This window comes from Hypanus sabinus, chromosome 9 (assembly GCF_030144855.1).
Source record: "Hypanus sabinus isolate sHypSab1 chromosome 9, sHypSab1.hap1, whole genome shotgun sequence".
Lineage (NCBI taxonomy): Eukaryota > Metazoa > Chordata > Chondrichthyes > Myliobatiformes > Dasyatidae > Hypanus > Hypanus sabinus.
In genome coordinates this window covers 57075342-57095702 of record NC_082714.1, presented here as the reverse complement: position 1 = coordinate 57095702, position 20361 = coordinate 57075342, and the positions used below count along the sequence as shown (strand labels likewise).

General features: G+C 39.2%; 1 protein-coding gene across 2 annotated transcripts in view; it reads right to left on the bottom strand.

Moving 5' to 3' along the window:
• lmf1 (lipase maturation factor 1) overlaps nucleotides 1–20361 on the bottom strand; it is a 649165-nt gene that overhangs the window by 551156 nt on the left and 77648 nt on the right. Inside the window, exon 1 of one of the 2 annotated variants that reach the window (XM_059979757.1) lies at nucleotides 16578–16596. The exons of the other annotated variant lie outside the window; for it this stretch is intronic. The gene's annotated coding sequence lies outside the window, so the exon portion shown is untranslated. Of the gene's footprint in view, nucleotides 1–16577; nucleotides 16597–20361 lie in introns of those variants that run through there. 2 annotated transcript variants of the gene reach the window in all.

The following is a 20361-nucleotide window of genomic DNA, read 5'->3' as shown; positions in this document are numbered from 1 at the left end:
AAATCCAGGAGGCAACGTTAGCAATTATATGTCACCTATTTCGCCCTTATAAAAACATGTGATCTGGAAACCATAAAAAAAGACCCTGGAATAATCTTCTAAAATCTTCCCTCAGAAATTTCTCCTAATTCTCTATCAACTGTATGATGACTTACAAGCAGTGATTCTAACCACACCACAGACCTAACCCAATGCAAAGCTGTAGTCAAACAAAGCTGTGTGTCAACTGGGGTACTAATCCTATGAATTAATAAGATCTCCCTTTCTCAAAGGTCAAAAGTTCATTATCAAAGTATAGGACTCTGAAATTCTTCTTCTCTGGGTAGCCATGAAATCAAGAAAGAAAAGCACGATCAGCAAACCCCCAAATCCCCCTACCCCACACAAAAAAGTGAACAAAAATGGAACAGGCGCATCAACACCCCAAATTTGCCCCCCCACCCCCCGCTCTCCTGCATACTTTGATGATATAGGCGACAAACAGCAGATATTTAAGTGCACTTGTAGTCAGGATTGAATGCAGGTTGGTGGAGCAGCGAGGCAGCAGCACTACAAACTGAAGAAGATATTTCCTCTTATTGACAGGGTAGATGTACAAAAAATGACTGTAATGCAGGAGGGACTGGCAAAAAAATGAGAATGATCATGAATTTCCATTCATTATTTCAGGAACCCCCACCACCACCAGCATCACATCCAAATTCTACCACCCATCTATACTTAAGTCAGCATTAATAGACAGTTTGTAACACAGCTAGTAGAGCCACTGCCTTGCAGAAACCCTGGTTCAATTTTGATCTCAGATGCTGTCTGTATGGAGTTTTCACATTCACCTTGTGACCATGTAGATTTTCTCCAAGTGCTCCAGTCCTCCTACATCTCATATACATGCAGGTCCTCTTTGCTAACATCAACAGACAAAAAGTTAGCTGTTCCAAAAACCAGTCAGCTTGGTAGGGGGAAATAATTCAGTCATACCTTTCAACAAACATCCCAAAATGTTCCATCATCACCAGATTTGTTTGGCGTCGGCAATCAAAATGCCCAACAATGGTAGTGACACATTGACATTCACCATAATGGAGGGGCCTAGGAGGCTCCAATGGTGATTCAGAGAATCAATAACCTATGGCACAGTGTCTCCATTCATGACCTTTTAGCCCATGTTACCCACGCTAGCCAAAATAAGAACCAAGCAAGTTACTCCCACTTTCCAGTTCACGTTCCATAGTCATATTACAGGTCCTTAGGTGCTCACCTAGATACCTCTCAATCCATTACTCACTTATGCAAAAAGATATGGACACCAATGAAAATATTTTTCTTCAGACTTCTTCCCTTATATTCCTAATTATTTGAAACTTTCATCCCCCATCATCAACCATTTCAAGCGAAATGTGCCCTTCCTATTCATCCTCTCTAGAACTGCCATGATTTAATGCATTTTATCGCAGATGGGCAGTAATCAACCTGAAACACTACCACTATCTCTCTCTTCACAGATGCTGCTTGACCTGCTAAAAACTTTCAGCATTCTCTATTACATTTCAAATTGAAAGTATCTGCACTGCTTTGTTTTACAGGTCAATCTCCCTTCAGTCCCCTTTATTTCAAAATCATACCTCACCTGCAGTGTAGATCTCCAGCCATGGCTACATCCATGTAAATTTCCTTTGCACCCTTTGCAGTGCCAGCACATCTTTCCTGAAGAGAGTAACTAGAACTGTTTCACAGTTCTCTTGTGCTCTTAGTGTTGCATGACTTTATGCTCTTAACGTTCTCCCTCAGCCAAGTATTGGTAACTTTTAGGACTGTCAAATAACTAAAAACCTTCAGCTAATGAGAGTTTTCATAACTGCCAAAAACAGAATATTAATAATTTGAATGGTTCAAAGAAAAGCATTTCGCATCTTCCACTGTGAATGATACAATTCATTGTTTAATATTCTCTAATTTAAAAATTTCCAGTCCCTCTGCTGGTGGACATGAGTAAAGGGGGAGACTGAGCAAAATTAGGACACAATCAGTTGAAGGCAGGGGACAACATTTGGAAAACCAGGAAGGTTAGCAAAGGAGGAAACTGTGGAATACAAGATGAGGGAAATTAGGAGATAACAGAAGGCCAGGACAAGGGGAGGGGGAAGAACCGAAGAGAAAAGGTTGGGTCAGCAAGGTAAGGGTTGGGAGCAAAGGCATTCAGGAGAGATTGTACGGCCAAATGATAAAGACAGAAGGGGGAGTCAGCACAGAGCGTAAGGATCAGAAGAAACAGAAGAGTCAGCAGAGAAGTTGATGTGGCAATGAGTTAGTGTCCTTGCTGCCTCAATGATCCAAGGCCAGTAGGAATCAAAAAATTCAATCTTAAAATTTCACAGGTTAGGTCATGTAAATACTGGTTACACCAGCAGCTACAAGTTGAACATTTCCTGAAGTTCAACATTGGAGCTGGAAATAGGCAGAATCTGGTCCAATCCCCAACTGACAAGTCAACTTAAAGCAAGCCATATCAAGTCAGTGTGGAACTTTCAGAACCATGAATGTATTGATAACTAAATTACACATTAATCACTCCCTTTAACAGTGATCTGTTCACAGTTCATGTTCTTTCTCAACTCTTTCATTTCTTCCTCCTCTCACTCAAAACTGGTTATAAAGTTTGAATACTCCGCAGATCTCAGGCATCTTCTGTGAGCATTGCACTAAAATTTGAAAATTGTCATATCTCAGATCCATTCATGTTATAATACAAATCAATTTGATTCAAAAGGCTAACTCAATTCCTCCATGGAAATCACATTTATTGATTCAAACTTTATTTCAAAATAAAAAGTATTATGCCCATTATGTAAATTTACACAACAAATTCAAAACACATTAACTTTGTTATTCATTGTTTATCCATAAAATGACAGGCCTTGTTTGAACCTGTTGTTCATTTCCTCATCTAAAAAAGTTATTATCTTGGTGCAAAAATTTCATATTTTTTTCTCATTGTCTACTTGAAGAATGTTTTGCCTTAATATAGACAACAGAAGAATACCAGAATTATTTTTAAACTATTTTACAGAAATTACCCAATTATCATTTAGAGTTATCTGGAAAATTCAATTTGTATTGATACGTGCTTAGAAAACTCAGCACTCAAACTTACTAAATTCACGTATTATTTTTGACCTGTCAACAAATCTCATCCATTAAATCCAGGAAATTAATTGCATGGAAATTGTAACCAAACCATTTTAGTAAATAAAACACATTCCAAACCAAGGATAATGACAAATAAGATGCATATTTTGTAAAATTAAACATTATATCAACATACAGTATACTGACTCTACACAAAATGCTGGAGGAATTCAGCAGGCCAGACAACATCTATGAAAAAAGTACAGTCGATGTTTCGGGCTGAAACCCTTTGGAAGGATTGGAGAAAAAAGGCTGAGGAGTAGATTTAAAAGGTTGGGGGAGGGGAGAAAGAACCACCAGGTGATAGGTGAAACTTGGAGGAAGATGAAGTAAAGAGCTGGGAAGTTGATTGGTGAGATGACATCTTCACCTCCCCCCCCCCCCCACTTTCTGCTTTCTGCAGGGATCACTCCCTAAATGACTCCCTTGTCCATTCATCCCTCCCCACTGATCTCCCTTCTGGCAGTTATCCTTGCAAGTGGAACAGTTGCCCTTACACCTCCTCCCCTAGTACCATCTAGTGCAGGGGTGGGCAAACTTTTTGACTTGAGGGCCACAAAGGGTTCTAAAATTTGACAGGACCAGGAGCAGATGGATGGAGTGTTTTGGTAATACACCTCATAAGAGAAAATAAAATATCATGGGATATGTAGAAAACATGTGCTTTAATTTCAATTGAAAATGAACAAATGCATTACAACAAAATATCTGTCTTTGAAGTCCCATGGTATTTAGCTATTTATTAAAATGACTTTTAAAACACTGAAAATTAAAGGAATAAAATACAGCTTTTTTTAATAGTAACAGTTATTATTTTAAAGCACTGAAAATTCTGTTATCCTTCAAGATATTATCATCATCACTCTCCTCCTGACTGTCTTTATTTCAAAAACGGTAGGAGATGCAGGTCTACTCGTCCTGCTCCTTCTTATTCAATTGTCCCCTGTGCCAAAACTCAACAACGACCCGCACAATGACAAAGCAGGGAGAGCGCGCCGGTATGCGGAGCTCTGTGCTCACAAATCCCCGCAGGCGTTCTCTCTTAGCCGGAACGCTGGCTAATTGTGAGCCGGTTCGGATGTGCCAGGAAATGGGTCGCCACAAGGTCACAAAGTAAAGCGCAAATGTGGAGTAATACGCTGCACCTCAACAAAGGTCAATATATATACAGTGCGTCATCTATTGGGAAAACGCCAGAATTGCGGGGAGAAAACGTTAACAAGGTTTATTAATATAATTTCATCAAGTTCTGCGGGCCGGATTAAAAAGCTTAACGGGCCGCATATGGCCCGCGGGCCGTAGTTTGCCCATGCCTGATCTAGGGCCCTAAACAGTTCTTCCAGGTGAGACGACACTTCATCTGTGGAGTCTATTGGGGTCATTTACTGTGTTTGGTGCTCTCAGTGTGGCTTCCTGTACATCAGTGAGAACTGATGTAGATTGGGAGAGCGCTTCACCAAACATCTACGCTCTATCCGCCAAAACAAGTAAGATCTGCTAGTGACCACCATTTTAATTCTGCTTCCGATTCCCATTCCTATATGTCCATCCATGTCATGCTGAGGCCACACTTAGGTTGGAGGAACAACACCTTATATTCCATTTGGGTAACCTCCAATCTGATGGCATGAATATCAATTTCTCAAACTTCCACTATTGTCCCCCAACCCTTCTCTATTACCCATTTCCCTCTCTCACATCATCTCACCAATTAACTTCCCAGCTCTTTACTTCATCTCTCCCCTTCCAGGTTTCATCTATTACATGGTGGTTCTCTCTCCCCTCTCCTCATCTTTTAAATCTACTCAGCTTTTGTTCTCCAGTCTTGATGAAGGGTTTCAGCCTGAAATGTCGACTGTACTTTTTTCCATAGATGCTGCCTGGCCTGCTGAGTTCCTCCAGCATTTTGTGGGTGTTGCTTGGATTGCCAGCATCTGCAAATTTTCTCTTGTTTGTGTTTTGAATACTGACTCCAGATGGGGCAAACTGAACTTTCAAAAAGCATCATTACCATCTATTTCAAGAGTTTTACAAGCAATATAATGAGAAAATCTCAAATATTTAAAACATAAAATATAAGATATCAATGTCTTAAAATCAAAATTAAATTTCAGATGCTAAGTGTATTAGTACCAGAAAGGTAACATACAGGTCTCTAATGATCTCGAATGTTCTGTCTGACGTGTAATTCCATTTCCACAATCCCTGCCCCCCACCCAGGGCAACTAGAGTGAACATAAACTGCCACGTTAATGTCATCCATTCATCTATATCTTGTGAACAATATAAGGATATGTTGCAGGAGGCCAATGTTTTGCAATATACCTACAAACTACAGGTGTCCCCCGCTTTACGAATGTTCACTTTATGCCACTTCGCTTTTACCTGTTTTCGCATCACAAAGAGGATTTTCACTTTGACAAAAAATTTTGCCATATAAATTAATGGTTCTTCACTTTACGTCATTTCCGTTTAAGAAAGGTTTCATAGGAACGCTCTATTTTTGTAAAGGAGGGGACACCCATATCTGAAAACTGCAGACACAAAAAAAAATACTTTTAGGTCTGCCATTTCATACATTGCCACAAATTTCCTTTCTGCCTCGAAATAACGTTACTCAGAATAAATAATTTCTTTGTGCTAAAAATAGCCAGTGCTATTCAAACAGTAGCAACTTTCATATCTTAAATCGGCAAGAGAAATGTGAGCAACATTAACCTCACCATTCATGAATGACTGTGCCACTCCTGAAGTTAGTGGATCCCTAAAATCACATTTCATTTCCCTTCATCCCATCAGTTACATTTGTAAATAATAGGTAATCACCACAGGGAATGGGGGTGAATCATGATGACTGATAGCCAACAACTCTGAAGGAAACCACTGGCCTCCAGCCATTTAAAGCTCAACATCATAGACTCCTGTGCACAAGGCCAAATGTGGAAGTCCAAGATGCTTTAGCATTTTGCCATTTCATCTGACTAGCTACTCCACGATTGGACTCACCATCAACCTGAGTGCCACAAGAAAGCATCCAGAGCACTACACGGCCCTTGATTTTGTACCATAAATGACTGGGTCACTCACCCAGTGAAAATACTTTTTGGCATAAGCTAATGACTTCAAATTTTACTTTTTATTTTAAATATTTTAAACTGTGCTTTATTATTTTTCTTAATTTTTGTTTCATTATATTCATTTTAATAGCATTTAAAGGACCCTAGCAGAGATATTTAGAAAATGTTTGCTGTCTTTGATGGTCGTAATACATTCTGTTGGCAGAGCCTCATTATATGCTGTATCAGACCTACTAACTGTACAGAGCCTGCCACTCCTCACCAGATTCTAGGTCATTGTATAAGGTCAGTTTATTCAGCTCTCTGAAGCTGGTAAAACTCAATCCTGGTGTACAATACAAACAGTCAGCTGAGTGCTGGATGCCTAGAACCTGAGGAATCAGTATCTCTAAAATAATACAACACTCATAAATGTATTCACCAAAAAGACAACCTTTTAATCTACTCTCCTCTCAACAATCTTTTAAATGTAATTATGAGGACTTGTACCTCTCAAGATCCACTTGTGAACAGTGCCAATATGTCACGTGCTAACCATATCTACAAGACTGCTTTTGCACTGAGTTAATCAAATGCATATACTAAAACTCCATGGCAGGATTGCCCAAAGGTTTCACCTTTGGAAGGGCTGTTAAATGCCTCAAAAACACAGGGCCACATTTCAGTCAAGGTTCCTATTCATTTATATGAATAGAAACTACTGATTCTGTTGATATGGATACCAATGTGCTAAAATGGATTTGGTACTGTACAATGCAAACCTCAGTGATAATAATGCCATTTGACCAAAATAGCACCAGTGTGATATTCTGAATCTTCTTTATGCAGATTTGAAATTTCTGCTTAGTTCAGCAATCAACATGCTTTTTTTCAGCTGTTGCATGCTGAAATATCGACATAATTAAATAGATATATTTACCAAACAATACCCTTAGATGTCATCAAACCTTAGTTTTAGCTATGCTAAACTTTACAGCTATCTCGAGTTTGTAAACTTCATTGTGATTGCAATGTGTTGTAATGAGTTTCTGAAGCAAGGTCAAATATAAAGTTAAAAACTAGGGTGTCCTACGAATAACATATGGAGCACTTTTCATAAGAACCAGGATAGGCCACCTGGCCCTTCATGCCTGCTCCAGCTCTCATCAAGATCCCTGAATGACCTCAGCTGCATTTTCCTATACTATGGAGATAATCACTTAGTTTCCACCCTATACAGAAATCGATTCATCTTTCTTTTCATGATCTCAATGAGCATCCTCCCATCAAGCTTTATAAAAGCTTCAAAGAAGTAATCACTTATTCTTCTATCCTCATCAACTCAATCTATCTTCAAATGGTAAACCCACTATTCCAGCAATCATTCCAGTGAATCTTTGCTGCAAACCTTCTGTAGTAGATACAGTACCTCTTTTTCTTTGGGTAAAGAGATCAAAATCATACTCTTTTCTTCAACTGGGGTCTCTCCTAGACTACATACAATTGCAATAATGCATCTTAAATCCCCTTTAAATAAAGGCCAACAAAGCATTTACCTTGCAAATTGCTTGCTACATCTGCATGTTACATGCAGTGACATGTGTACAGACAACTAGGTCCTCTTTTATCATCATGACTCTCTTAACATTTGTAAAATACACCACTTACCAATGAGATGTCCTCACAGTTTAACTGTCTGCTCTCTACAATAAAAACACAATAATGTAACTTCATTCCCTTTCACTATTTCTAACTAATTCCTCGGATTCTTTTTGAACTCTCACAGCTTTACAACTGTTAAGTCCAGTGTGAGTTATTCATGCTGCTGAATATTTGATAGAAGGTCTCTAAGGACCTTTTGTCCAAAGTCTAATACTTAATTAAAACCAATAATTCTTATTTCAATCATTTCTAATGCTGTTGCTGACTGATCAGTAACTAAAGGGGTTGTGATTAAACATACATAATGAGTTGCAGTGGTTATGTCTTGGTATGGGTCCGCCATTATAGCCACAGTTCAACCACATTGCATAAAGAAGTCTCATCAGTATGTTACTCTAGTTACTAAAACAGCACTGCAACTTTGTATTCATAATTTCTGCTGTTAAAGGAGGTAGTGCAAGAGTTAATCAACCAATCTGGAAACATTTAATGGGAAGGTCCATTAGCGAAGCCAGCACCAAGCAGGGTTTCTTTTAGTAATTGTTTCCTTAAGGAACAACTTTTAGCACTAATAGGTTTTATTAAAACTTCCAATTGGGTCAGTAAACCCCTCATTATGCTGTTTTTACAGCATGAAATTAAAGGAGAAGAAAAGGTGAAAGGTCTAAACTAAAATCTGTCACAGAACTATTCTCCATAGGTGATGTTATGATTAGAAACACAAGGGTTCAACTGGCCAGGCCACGTAAACATCCGACTTCACTGCTGCAAACATAGAGAAAAAGTGACAGCATGAAAAATTAAGCTGCACTTCCTACTGACATGCTGATACAAAAAAAAGCTTTCTGAAATGCACATTAAAATTAAACTATTGAAATAATTTGAATGTATTCATTAAAATTGTTTCAACAAAAGTACTTTCTTCTCAACTTGCAATACCACAATTTATTTCTCAATAGGTTGGTCAGAATCACTTGCATATGTTGTGAAATTTGTTGTTTTTGTGGCAGCAGTACATTGCAATACATAATAATAAAAAGTATAAATTGCAACAAGTATCAATATATATTAAATAAGTACTACAAAAAGAAAGGAAAAAGTAGTGAGGTAATGTTCATGGGTTCACTGTCCATACAGAACTTACTTTGAAGGCAGAAAGTAAGAAGCTACTTCTGAAACAATAAGTCTGTATTTTCAGGTTCCTGTACCTCGTCCTTGAAGGTAGCAATGAGAAGAAGGCATGTCCTAGATGATGTGAGTCTTCAATGATAGTGCCACCTTTTTCAGACATAACCTTTTGAAGAGGTAATGTCGATGTTGAAGAGGCTAGAACCCAAGATGGAGCCGGCTGAGCTTACAACTTTCTGCAATTTATTCTGATTCTGTGCAATGCCCTTCCCCACCCTCCATACTAGACGGTGGTGCAACCAGTTAGAATGCACTCCATGGTACATCTGTAGAAATTTGGAAATGCCATTGGTGAAATATCAAGTCTCCACAAGCTCCAAATGAAATACAGCCACTTTTGTGCCTTCTTTGTAATTGTATCAATATGTTGGGCCCAGGATAGATCTTCAGAGATGTTGACAACTAGGTGCTTGAAACTGCTCACCCTTTCCACTGCTGATCCTTCCATGATGACTGATGAGTGATCCCACGACTTCTCCTACCTGAAGTTGAAATCAATTCCTTCGTCTTACTGACATCGAGTGCAAGGTGGTTGCTGTGTCACCACTCAACCCAGCTGATCTATCTTGCTCCTGCCTGCTGCTTCATTACAATCTGAAACTCTGACAATAGTTGTGTCATTTGCAAATTTATAAATGGTATTTGATCTGTGCCTAGCTACACAGTCATGAGTGTAAAGAGAGTAGGACAGTAGGCTAAATATGCATCCTTGAGGTTTGCTGGCATTGATTGTCAGTGAGGAGCAGATGTTATTTCCACACAAACTGTGGTGCCCCAGTGAGGATGTTAAAGATCCAGTTGCAGAGGGAAGTACAGAACCCCAGGTTTTGGAGCCTGTTGATTATAACTGAGGACATGATTGTATTGAACGCTGAGCTGTAATCAATAAACATCAGCTTAACATACTTATTACTATTGCCCAGATGAGATCCAAAGCCAAGTGGAGTGCTAGTGAGATTGCATCAGCTATAGACCTATTGTGATAATAGGCAAGTTGCAGTGAGTCCAGGTTCCTGTTAGGCAGGAGTTGATTCTGGACATGACCAAATTCTCAAAGCATTTCATCACAGTAGATGTGAGTGCCATTGGGTGAAAATCATTGAGGCAGCGCACCCTGCTCTCCTTAGGCACTGTATGATTGTCACCCTTTTGAAGCAGGTAGGAACTTCTGACTACAGCAGTGAGAAATTGAAAATGTCCTTGAACATTCCCGCCAGTTGATTGGCACAGGTTTTCACACCATCAAGATCCAACATCTTGCGAGGGTTCGTCCTCTTGAAAGGTGTTCTAATGTTGTCTTCAGAGATGGAGATCACTGTGTCACCACTTGCTGCAGGGATTCACACAGGTGTAATTTTATTCTCCTTTTCAAAGTGTGCATAAAAGGTGTGCAGCTCATCTGGGAGTGAAGCATCACAGCTATTCATGATGCTAGGTTTCGCTTAGTAGGAAGTAATGGCCTACAAACCTGCCAGAGTTAACAGGCATCCAATTCTGTCTCCAATTTCAATCAGAATTGTTTCTTTGCTCATTAAAAAAGCCTTCTATAGGTGGTACCTGGATCACCAGTCTTGACTGCCACAGATCTAGTCCGCAGCAGACCACAAATCTCCTTGTTCATCCATGGCTTTTGATTTTGATTTGTCCAGTAAGTTATTAAAGGCATACAGTCATCCACACAAGTCTTGATGAAGTCAGTGACAACTCTGATGTACTTGTTCAGATTCAAAGATGAATCCCTCATAATGACCAATCCACCAACTCAAAGCAGGTTGTAAGTGCCCTTAACCATTCTATTTTGGTTCTCACTGCTGGTGCTGCGGTCTTTAGTCTCTGCGTATACACTGAAAGTAGAAATATAGCCAGGTGATCAGACTTTCCAAATTGTGGGTGCGGGATGCATGGTAAGTATTCTGGATGGTGGTATAGCAGTAATCAAGTGTGTCGACTCCTCTGGTTCCACAGGTGATATGCTGTAATTGTTCAGAGACATCTTCAAGCTGGCCTCTACATGCAAGTCAACAGGTAAGACTACTTTGTTGTAAGCAAGAAGCTGAGAGTTGGCACAGATCCAGAGAATGTTGAAACTCCAAACAAGCCATGTAGTGGTAAGGACACAGGGTCACGCCCATAATTCCTCACCAGAGTTAAATCATTAATCTCAACTCCGCCACCGTAAAATAGCTCATCTAGACGATCTACTCAGCTTGCCAAAATACTCCTGTTTGATGTGGTAAAAGTGTGAAATCAAAGTTTAAAAAAATACACTGAGGTAGCCAAACAAAAATGCTATCCAATGAAAGGACTTCAAGAAAACCTATATTCAATGTACAAAATATGTTTCCTGGCATTTATTTTAACGTGCTTCTGGCACTGAAAGTTATTTTAATCACTTATCAGCAATATAGTGCCACTTATTCTTTGCAGCCTTAAAGGAAATTATGCAAACACCTAGCTGTGGGGGTCTCTTATCATATGCAGTTTCTTCTGTGGTGGACTTCTGGCAGATAACAAGATTTTCTAAGTGGCAAGTCATCAGCAAGTTACACTCCCATAGTGTGAAAGCAACATTGTTGTTTTAAATACTGAAACACAAGAACGAGAGTATGCCATTATGTGTCTCAATTCTATTCCAGTACAAGTAGTTCTGCTATAATGCTCATTTCCCTATCACAAACTGGTTACAATCTGTTACAGTTGATGAATTAGGGAGCATATTGGATAAAGCGCGATCATGACTGTGAAAACCTGTTTAAATATGTGCTTCAAGGCCAACTATAGCCTGTCCTACTGTAATAATACTTTCCATAACATGAGGTTTCTTTGGAATGTAACTGTCAAATTATGGCAAAACTACTACCTGTATTCAATTAAATCATGGCTGATCTGTACATCTTACCTAATTTTATTCCGGTTTCCTTGATATCTTCACGAAACAAAAAATTATCTTTCAATCTCAGTCATGAAATTTACAATCCTGCTGCCTTCTGGGGAACAAGAGTTCAAATTTCTACTACTCTTTGTATGAAGAAAGTGCTTCCTGCCTTACATCTCATTTTAGGATTATGTTCCCTTGTTCCGGAACCTCCACGGGAGGAAACAATTTCTCTGTATCTACTTGTGAGTCACTTCTGCTGAAATCTTAACTTAAAATCCAATTATAAACGTAACTAATAGAATTAGAGTAAACTACTGTAGCTTATTGGCAAACTCAGTCTGTAATTCCCGATCTCCTATTTTATTAGCCAGATTTGCATATATGGTATTTATTTGTTTGTTGATTTGCTTATTTAGAGATACAGTGTAGAATAGGCCATTCGAGCCACATCACCCAACAACCCACTGATTTAACCCTAGCCTAATCACAGGACAATTCACAATGTTATTAACCTACTAACCATTCCAGCTTTGGACTGTGGGAGGAAACTCACACACAGGAAGGAATGTATAAGCTTGCTTACAGAGGACACCAGAATTGAATTCCGAACTCCAACGACCCAAGCTGTAATTGCGTCACGCTAACCACTTCATTACCATGGTATGACAAACCTATGCAGGAACTACACGCAGTCATTTCATTCAAACAACTCAGCTGCAATACAAACATATAAATTAGGTGCAGGGAGGACGATTTAGTCTCTAAGATGAGATTGATCTGATTGTGACCTGACCTCCACAACCCTGCCTACCCACAATAAACTCACAAAGAAAAGATTTTCTCCACATCCACCCTGCCAAGACTACCCAGGATCTGATCCCTTATGATGAAGTTGCCTCTCAAGTTTCTAATTTGCAGCAGATACAAGCCTAGCCTGTCTAATCTGAACATTCCCAGTTTGAACCGAGTAAACATTGGCAGAGTGGCTTCCAAAGTATTTATATTCTTGCTTTAAAAAGAAAATAATACTGGATGCAGCATTGCAGATGTGATCTCACCAATGTCCTATACACACCCAACAAAGCCCTAAATTTTTAAACGCTACATGAACAAACACAGAAAGCAACTTCTAAACATGATAGGCACTTTTATAATATTCAGAAATCAGATGGCACAGGGGAAAGAAGCTACTCCTGAATCATTGAGTGTGTGCCTTCAGGCTCTTGTACTTCTTCCCTGATGGTAGCAATGAGAAGAGGGCATATCCTAGGTGATGGGGGTCCTTAATGATGGATGCTGCCTTTTTGAGGCATTGCTCATTGAAAATACCCTAGATGCTGGGGAGGCTATTGCCCATAATCAAGCTGGCTGATAAAAATTAGACAGACTGTTGTGGCTACCACAGACATCCAATAGCAAAACTTGAAGTGAATCTTATAGAACACAGGTTAACACTTCACCACACAGCAAAAATGATTGTTTTGTTCTGGTCTTATACCTTTATAATTTTTCCACTGAATTATCACCTTAATTTTAAAATAATATTGTAAAAGAATTAACTATTTTGCATATTTGCTTAGGCTGTATAAACATATGAGCATGCAAGTTTAATCAATTCTTTCTTTGCATGCTTTTACCTCATTCAAACTACCCAAACAGCAGCATAGCGGATCTGTTATGTTAGTCTATTGACATGATAAAGAGGTGAATGTAAGCTCAACAATAAATGAGCCAGCCCAAAGAGACAGGAACTCATCTGCTCTTGAGTACCTTCTCAGATCTGTGTGCACAAGGGGCTAGCCAATTAAACCCTCACCTACTGTGCTGCCTCAGCATGAACATGAAAGTATAATATATAAATATATTGGCAAAGGCATCACTGCTTGCAATGTCAATATGATTACAGCAGCATTGTCACTTCAGCTGAAGCAGTGCTAATTTCTTCTGAGGATGAATGTTTAATAGTTGCATAGTTTTATATCTACTTCCCCTCTGCCATCAGAATGGTCCATGAACTCATGAAAACTACCTCACTATTCCTCTTTTGCACAATTATTTTTTTAACACTGTAACTTATAGGAAGTAATTTGTTATTCCTGCACTGTAACTGCTGCCATGAATTTCACAACTGATATCAGTGCTGATAAACCTGATTCTGATTCTGAAAAAGGAACAAAAGAATATTTTTTCTTTTCCATGTCATGGCATGACTCTTATGTCAAAGGCACAATTCAATAACAAAGCACAGAGGAGTGACAGAAGAGGTAGAGAAGTAAACACCACCAGGCAAATTGCAGCATTATAACACACAGGATTTGCTCTCAGCACACAAAAATGCCCCTTGCTCAATAATTTCAATCACAAATTCATAGTTGTGAAGGCTTTCAATTCCTTTATTAGCATTGGTAGTTGCTAAAATAAAGTGAAGTCTCTAAGTACTTTGATATAATTAAAATAGAATGAGAAATAATATTGATGTGTTCTTTATTCCTTTCCATGTAAAAGTAGCATTAATATATCATTTCCTGTGGCCTACACACATTAAACTTGAGTCTGAGATTTATTCCTCCCAGTAAGGATCCCTACTAAAATTAATTAGGTCCATAAATCGTCTGGTTCAAAATTACTTGACAATTAGCCCAACAGCATTTTATAACTGTAGGATCTGCCTAGGTACAGCCTGATTGATTGTGGTGCTGATGGCAAAATTTGTCAGAGCCAGCAGAACTAATAATTAGACAGTTACTGATTTCAGAGGTGACCATAAGTGTAATGATTTGACAGTAAACAGACAAATAAAAATAAAAAGTACAGAAGAACTCACTCTGACAATAGTTTAAAAAAACACTTCAGGGTTTAAACAGATTAAATGCACTTAACAAATATATACTTGGTATGGCTTAATTTTAAATAAAGTTAAGCCATTCTGCTCAGTGTCAAACATAATAATTTAAGTTCAGTTTAATTACCATTATTGGATGTCTTAATAATCAACTTCGTTGCTTTTTGATTACTACATGAACCTCCTCATTCAGCTGTATTTAACAATATTCCATCACTTCATTACAGCTTTATTCCCAGGGGTTTTGGCATCTGAATACCTTAATTGCTCAGAACAAGAAGCACAGCATAAAGGTTGGCCTTGTTCTTAAACTGTTATTATAAAGCAAGGATGACAGATGCGGAAATGTGACATGAAGAGGAAAAGCACTGCAAATAGTAAGCAGGTTAGATTCATTTTGAAGAGAGAAGGATTAAAATGTGAACATACAAACTAAGAGTAGACCACTCAGCCTCTCAAGTCTGCTGCTTTGACAGTGGATAGGCTAAGAATGTTTCCCCAGGAGTGACGGCAGCTAAGGGGTGATCTCACAAAGATTTACAAAACTATGAGAGGTATAGATAGGGGAGATAGTTATAGCCATTTCTACACCAGGTTAGGGAAATCTAAAACTACAGAACTTAGGTTTAAAGTAAGAAGAGGTAAATGTCAAGGGGATTGGAGGGCCCAAGGTTTTCCAAACGTAGGTTTGGTGGATATATGGAACAAGCTGCCAGAGACAAGTACAATTTCAATGTTTAAAAATCATTTGAGCAGTTAAATTTACAGGAAAAGTTCTGAGAGATACAAGCTAAATGCAGGCAAATAGGAAGAACCTCATGCATCTTGGCCAGCATAGATGAGTCAGGCCAAAGAGCCTGTTTTTCTGAGCTATATAACTGTATAAATCAATGCATCATAAGATCCTGTCTAATCTGACTGCAATCTCAATACTGCACTCCTCTCTACCAGCAGTAATCTTTCAACCCATTACTCAAGTGTCTATCTACCTCTGCCTTATAAATATTTAGTGACTCTGCTTACACTACTCTTTGAGAAACAAATTTTCAAGAACTTCCAACCCTCAGAATTAATATTTTACCTCATCTGTCCCCAATTTTTAAACATCCTAATTTGTAAATTCTCCCATAAGAGTAAACATCTCCATGTCCATCTTAACTTTCTCTCTCCACAAATGCTGGATGATCTGAGTGTTTCAAGATGTTGCTTTTATTTCTCAACCAGCCGCAATTCTGTAGAAGTTTAGAACATCAAAAGATGTTGAATTCATACCAGCCCATTACAAGATAAATCTATAGATCAATTTATTGTTTTGCAGTCTCCCCCATTTCATATTCTATGACATTTTCCCTTAAAAGTTGCACAAGTCTTCCTCAACATCACTCTATGGCAAAGCACTTGTTACCACAAAACTCAATTATAAACATTTTCTCAAACACTTTTATTCCTATTTAAATAATAATTTTAATTGATAACACTTTCTTCCCTCTATTTCCAAAGAAAATAGTTTACATGTTTAATTAAATTCCATAATAAATTTGAAAATCTCTTTTAAATTTTCATTTGACCAACCCTGCATTTGAAATTAATAAGATTTCTAAAATTTACTGTTAAGTAGAATTATTTAAATGAGGAGGAAGTTCAATTTCATCAAACTTAAACCTTCAGAAACAGCAATATTTCCAATTATTTGGCAACTTAACACTTATAAAACTAATGTTTAACCTCTGCACACAACATATCATCCATTTACTTATGAACCTACCTTAAATGAGTGAGATATTGAAAAATATTAGAAGTGCATCCAAATAGTACCATTTCACGTGGATGTTGCAACCTGGAGAACTAAAGCATATTTATTTTTCATTCTAGCATTTGAAGTACAAATAGGATTAAATTCCCATTTTGGTATAACAGACAGAGCTGGTCAAGGTACCTTTCTCTGCTCTGGGTCATAAATATTGCATTATTAATATAGTGTCATTGTGAATATTATTTGCATATGAAAGTCAAAAACAGACTTAATTAATTTTGATTATATTTATTTCCCTTTTTTCCAAGTGGATAATTGCATTTAAAAGGAATGTTTTCTGGAAGTGCAAATCTAAAAATAGCAGGTCAGAGAACTCTGCTCGGTGGAAATTCTTGACCCTTGATAGCAGAGCATTCAGTTCAAATTGTATGTTGGTACAGCTGTTCCTCACTTGCAGATAAGTCTGATTACCCTTTTGTTTCAATTGATTTGATTATATAATTACACCCTCAAACTTAACTATCATTTTCATTTTCTTATTTAAATATATTCCAACAGTTTTGTAAAGACAGAAGCTTCAAAACATACAAAGAACTTCTGCAAAATACACACATTAGCTTTAGTTACAACAGTTTTCAAGTTTACTTTCCAAATTAAGTTCCATCCTTTTGGAACTGAGAAGGTATTTTTGGGGATGGGGAAAGAATGACCACTATACCTGGGTAGTTCTCATAACAAAACCATACAATTTTCTGTTGTTACAGCATTCAGCCTCTTTTCACTCTAAAAGACAATTAAATTCACTGGCACTACTTTTCTAATAACCTAATAGTTTATTAAACAAGTTTGTGCAAAAAATATTCTGTTGCACTGCTGAATTTAAAATTTTTATCTGACATTGAATAATTCACAACATACAATTTGGAAAGATCAAAATTGACAACTAAAATCTTCACAAGTTATTACTTCTCTTGTTCTATAATTGGCAGTAAATAACTTAACTGCACATGGACACATATTTAGGATTTGTACTCAAGCAGGTTAACCATTCAAAAACATGATTTGGAAAGTTGCATTTCTATATGTATAATGTATGGGGGCAGAGTGACCAATGTTCATAGACTGAAGAATATGTATTCCCACATTAAAGAGAATGAAACCTTACAAGGCAGAAGGTCCCAATGGAGTACCTGGTAAGGCTCTGAAAACCTGTGCCAACCAACTAGCAGGAATATTCAAGGACATATTCAACCTCTCACTTCCACGGGTTAAAGTTCCCACTTGCTTCAAAAAAGGCCACAATTATACCAGTGTCTAAGAGGAATAATGTGGGGCCTTAATGACTATCACCCGGGAACACTCACATCAACTGTGATGAAATGCTTTGAGAGGTTGGTCATAACTAGTCTGAACTCCTGCCTTAGCAAGGACCTGGACCCATTGCAATTTGCCTATCGCCACAATAGGTCAACGGCAGACACAATCTCAATGGACAACACAAACACTTACATCAGGATGCTGTTCATCAACTAGAGCTCAGCATTTAATACCATCATTCCCACAATCCTGATTGAGAAGTTGCAGAACCTGGGCCTCTGTACCACCCTCTGCAATTGGATCCTTGACTTCCTAACCGGAAGACCACAACCTGTGCGGATTGGGGACAACTTACCCTCTCACTGACGATCAAAGTAAGTACAGAGTAGATCTCAGAAGTAAGTTTTTTTATGCAGAGAGTGGTGAGTGCATGGAATGGGCTGCGGGCAGCGGTGGTGGAGGCGGAAATGATAGGGTCTTTTAAGAGACTCCTGGATGGATACATGGAGCTTAGAAAAATAGAGGGCTTTGGGTAAGCCTAGGTAGTTCCAAGGTAAGGACATGTTCGGCACAGCTTTGTGGGCCGAAGTGCCTGCATGGTGCTGCATATTTTCTATGTTTCTAACACTGGCACACCTCAGGGTGTATGCTTAGCTCACTGCTCTACTCCCTATATACGCATGACTGTGTGGCTCGGCATAGCTCAAATACCATCTAAAAATTTGCTGATGATACAAGCATTGTTGGTAGACTCTCAGGTGGTGGCAAAAGGGCGTACAGGAGTGAAATATGCCAACTAGTGGAGTGGTGCCTGGCTATTTAAATCAAAGCAAGAGGCTAAGAGTAAAGGACTAAAGACATCTCAGAGAGAAGCCAATTTTTTTTTTACTGATCGGGGAAAAGAGGCCAGAGTGCGCAGGCCCATGACGTAGCACGCCAAAGGTTTAAAAAAAGACCGCCATATACAGCAGCCATCATTAGAGTGGACTGAGTCAGGGTGGGACAGCTTTGGCTCAACAGGCTTCGGCGTGAACCGGCAGAGGCGAGGGTAGGTTCCACTAAGTTTTGTTTTGTTCATTTAGAGTAGAGAGAATGCCAGGCAGGATGTTGGAATGCTCCTCTTGCAGGATATGGGAAGTCAGGGAGACCTCTCTCTCTGACAATGACACCTGCAAAGAGTGCATCCAGCTGCAGTTCCTAACAAATCGTGTTAGGGAACTGGAGCAGGAGCTGGATGACCTCTGGATCATTCGGGAGAATGAGAAGTTTATAGATAGTAGTTTCAGAGAGGTAGTTACGCCAAAGGAGCACCGCACAGGTAATTGGGTTACTGTCAGGCAACAGAAAGGGAAAGGGCAGGCAAAGCAGGGTTCCCCTGTGGCCATTCCCCTCAGCAACAAGTATACCGATTTGGATACTGTTGGGGGGGGATGACTTACCTGGGACAAGCTGTGGAAGCCGGATCTCTGGCACTGAGTCTGATGCTGCAGTGCAGAAAGGAGGGGGGAAGAAGAGAGTGGTAGTGATAGGGGACTCAACAGTTAGAGGTACAGACAGGAGGTTCTGTGGTCGTGACAGAGACTCCTGGATGGTTTGTTGTCTCCCGGGTGCCAAGGTCAGGGATGCCTCTGATCGTGTGCACAACATTCTGAAATGGGAGGGTGAGCAGGCAGATGTCATGGTACACATTGGTACCAACGACATAGGAAGAAAGAGTGAGGAGGTCCTGAAGAGTGAGTATAGAGAGCTTGGTAGGAAGTTAAAAAGCAGGACCTTGAGGGTGGTAATCTCTGGATTGCTACCTGTGCCACGTGCCAGTGAGGGTAAGAATAGGATGCAATGAAGGAGGAACACGTGGCTGAGGAACTGGCATAGGGAGCAGGGTTTCAGATTTCAGGATCATTGGGACCTCTTCTGGGGCAGGTGGGACCTGCACAAGACAGACGGGTTACACCTGAACTACAGGGGGACCAATATCCTTGCAGGGAGGTTTGTTAGTGCTTTGGTGGAGGGGGGAGTTTAAATTACATTTGCAGGGGGGTAGGAACCAGAGCGCCAGAGTAGATAGTGGAGCAGCGATGAAAATAAATGATGTTAAAGGTTCATGCAAAGTCACAAATAGAAGGGTTGTGTGAGGTGGTAATAATCTTCTGAGATGTGTCTATTTCAAAGTGAGGAATATTGTGGGGAAGGCTGACAAACTGAGGGCTTCGATTGACACGTGGAATTATGACATTGTACCCATTAGTGAAACTTGGCTACAGGAGGGGCAGGACTGGAAGCTCAATGTTCCAGGGTTCCGATGTTTCAGACGTGATAGATGCAGAGGGACGAAGGGTGGGGGTGGAAGGGTGGCATTGCTAGTCAGGGAAAATGTTACAGTAGTGCTCAGGCAGGACAGATTAGAGAGCTTGTCTACCGACGCCATATGAGTGGAACTGAGAAACTGGAAAGGTAAGACAACATTAATGGGGTTGTA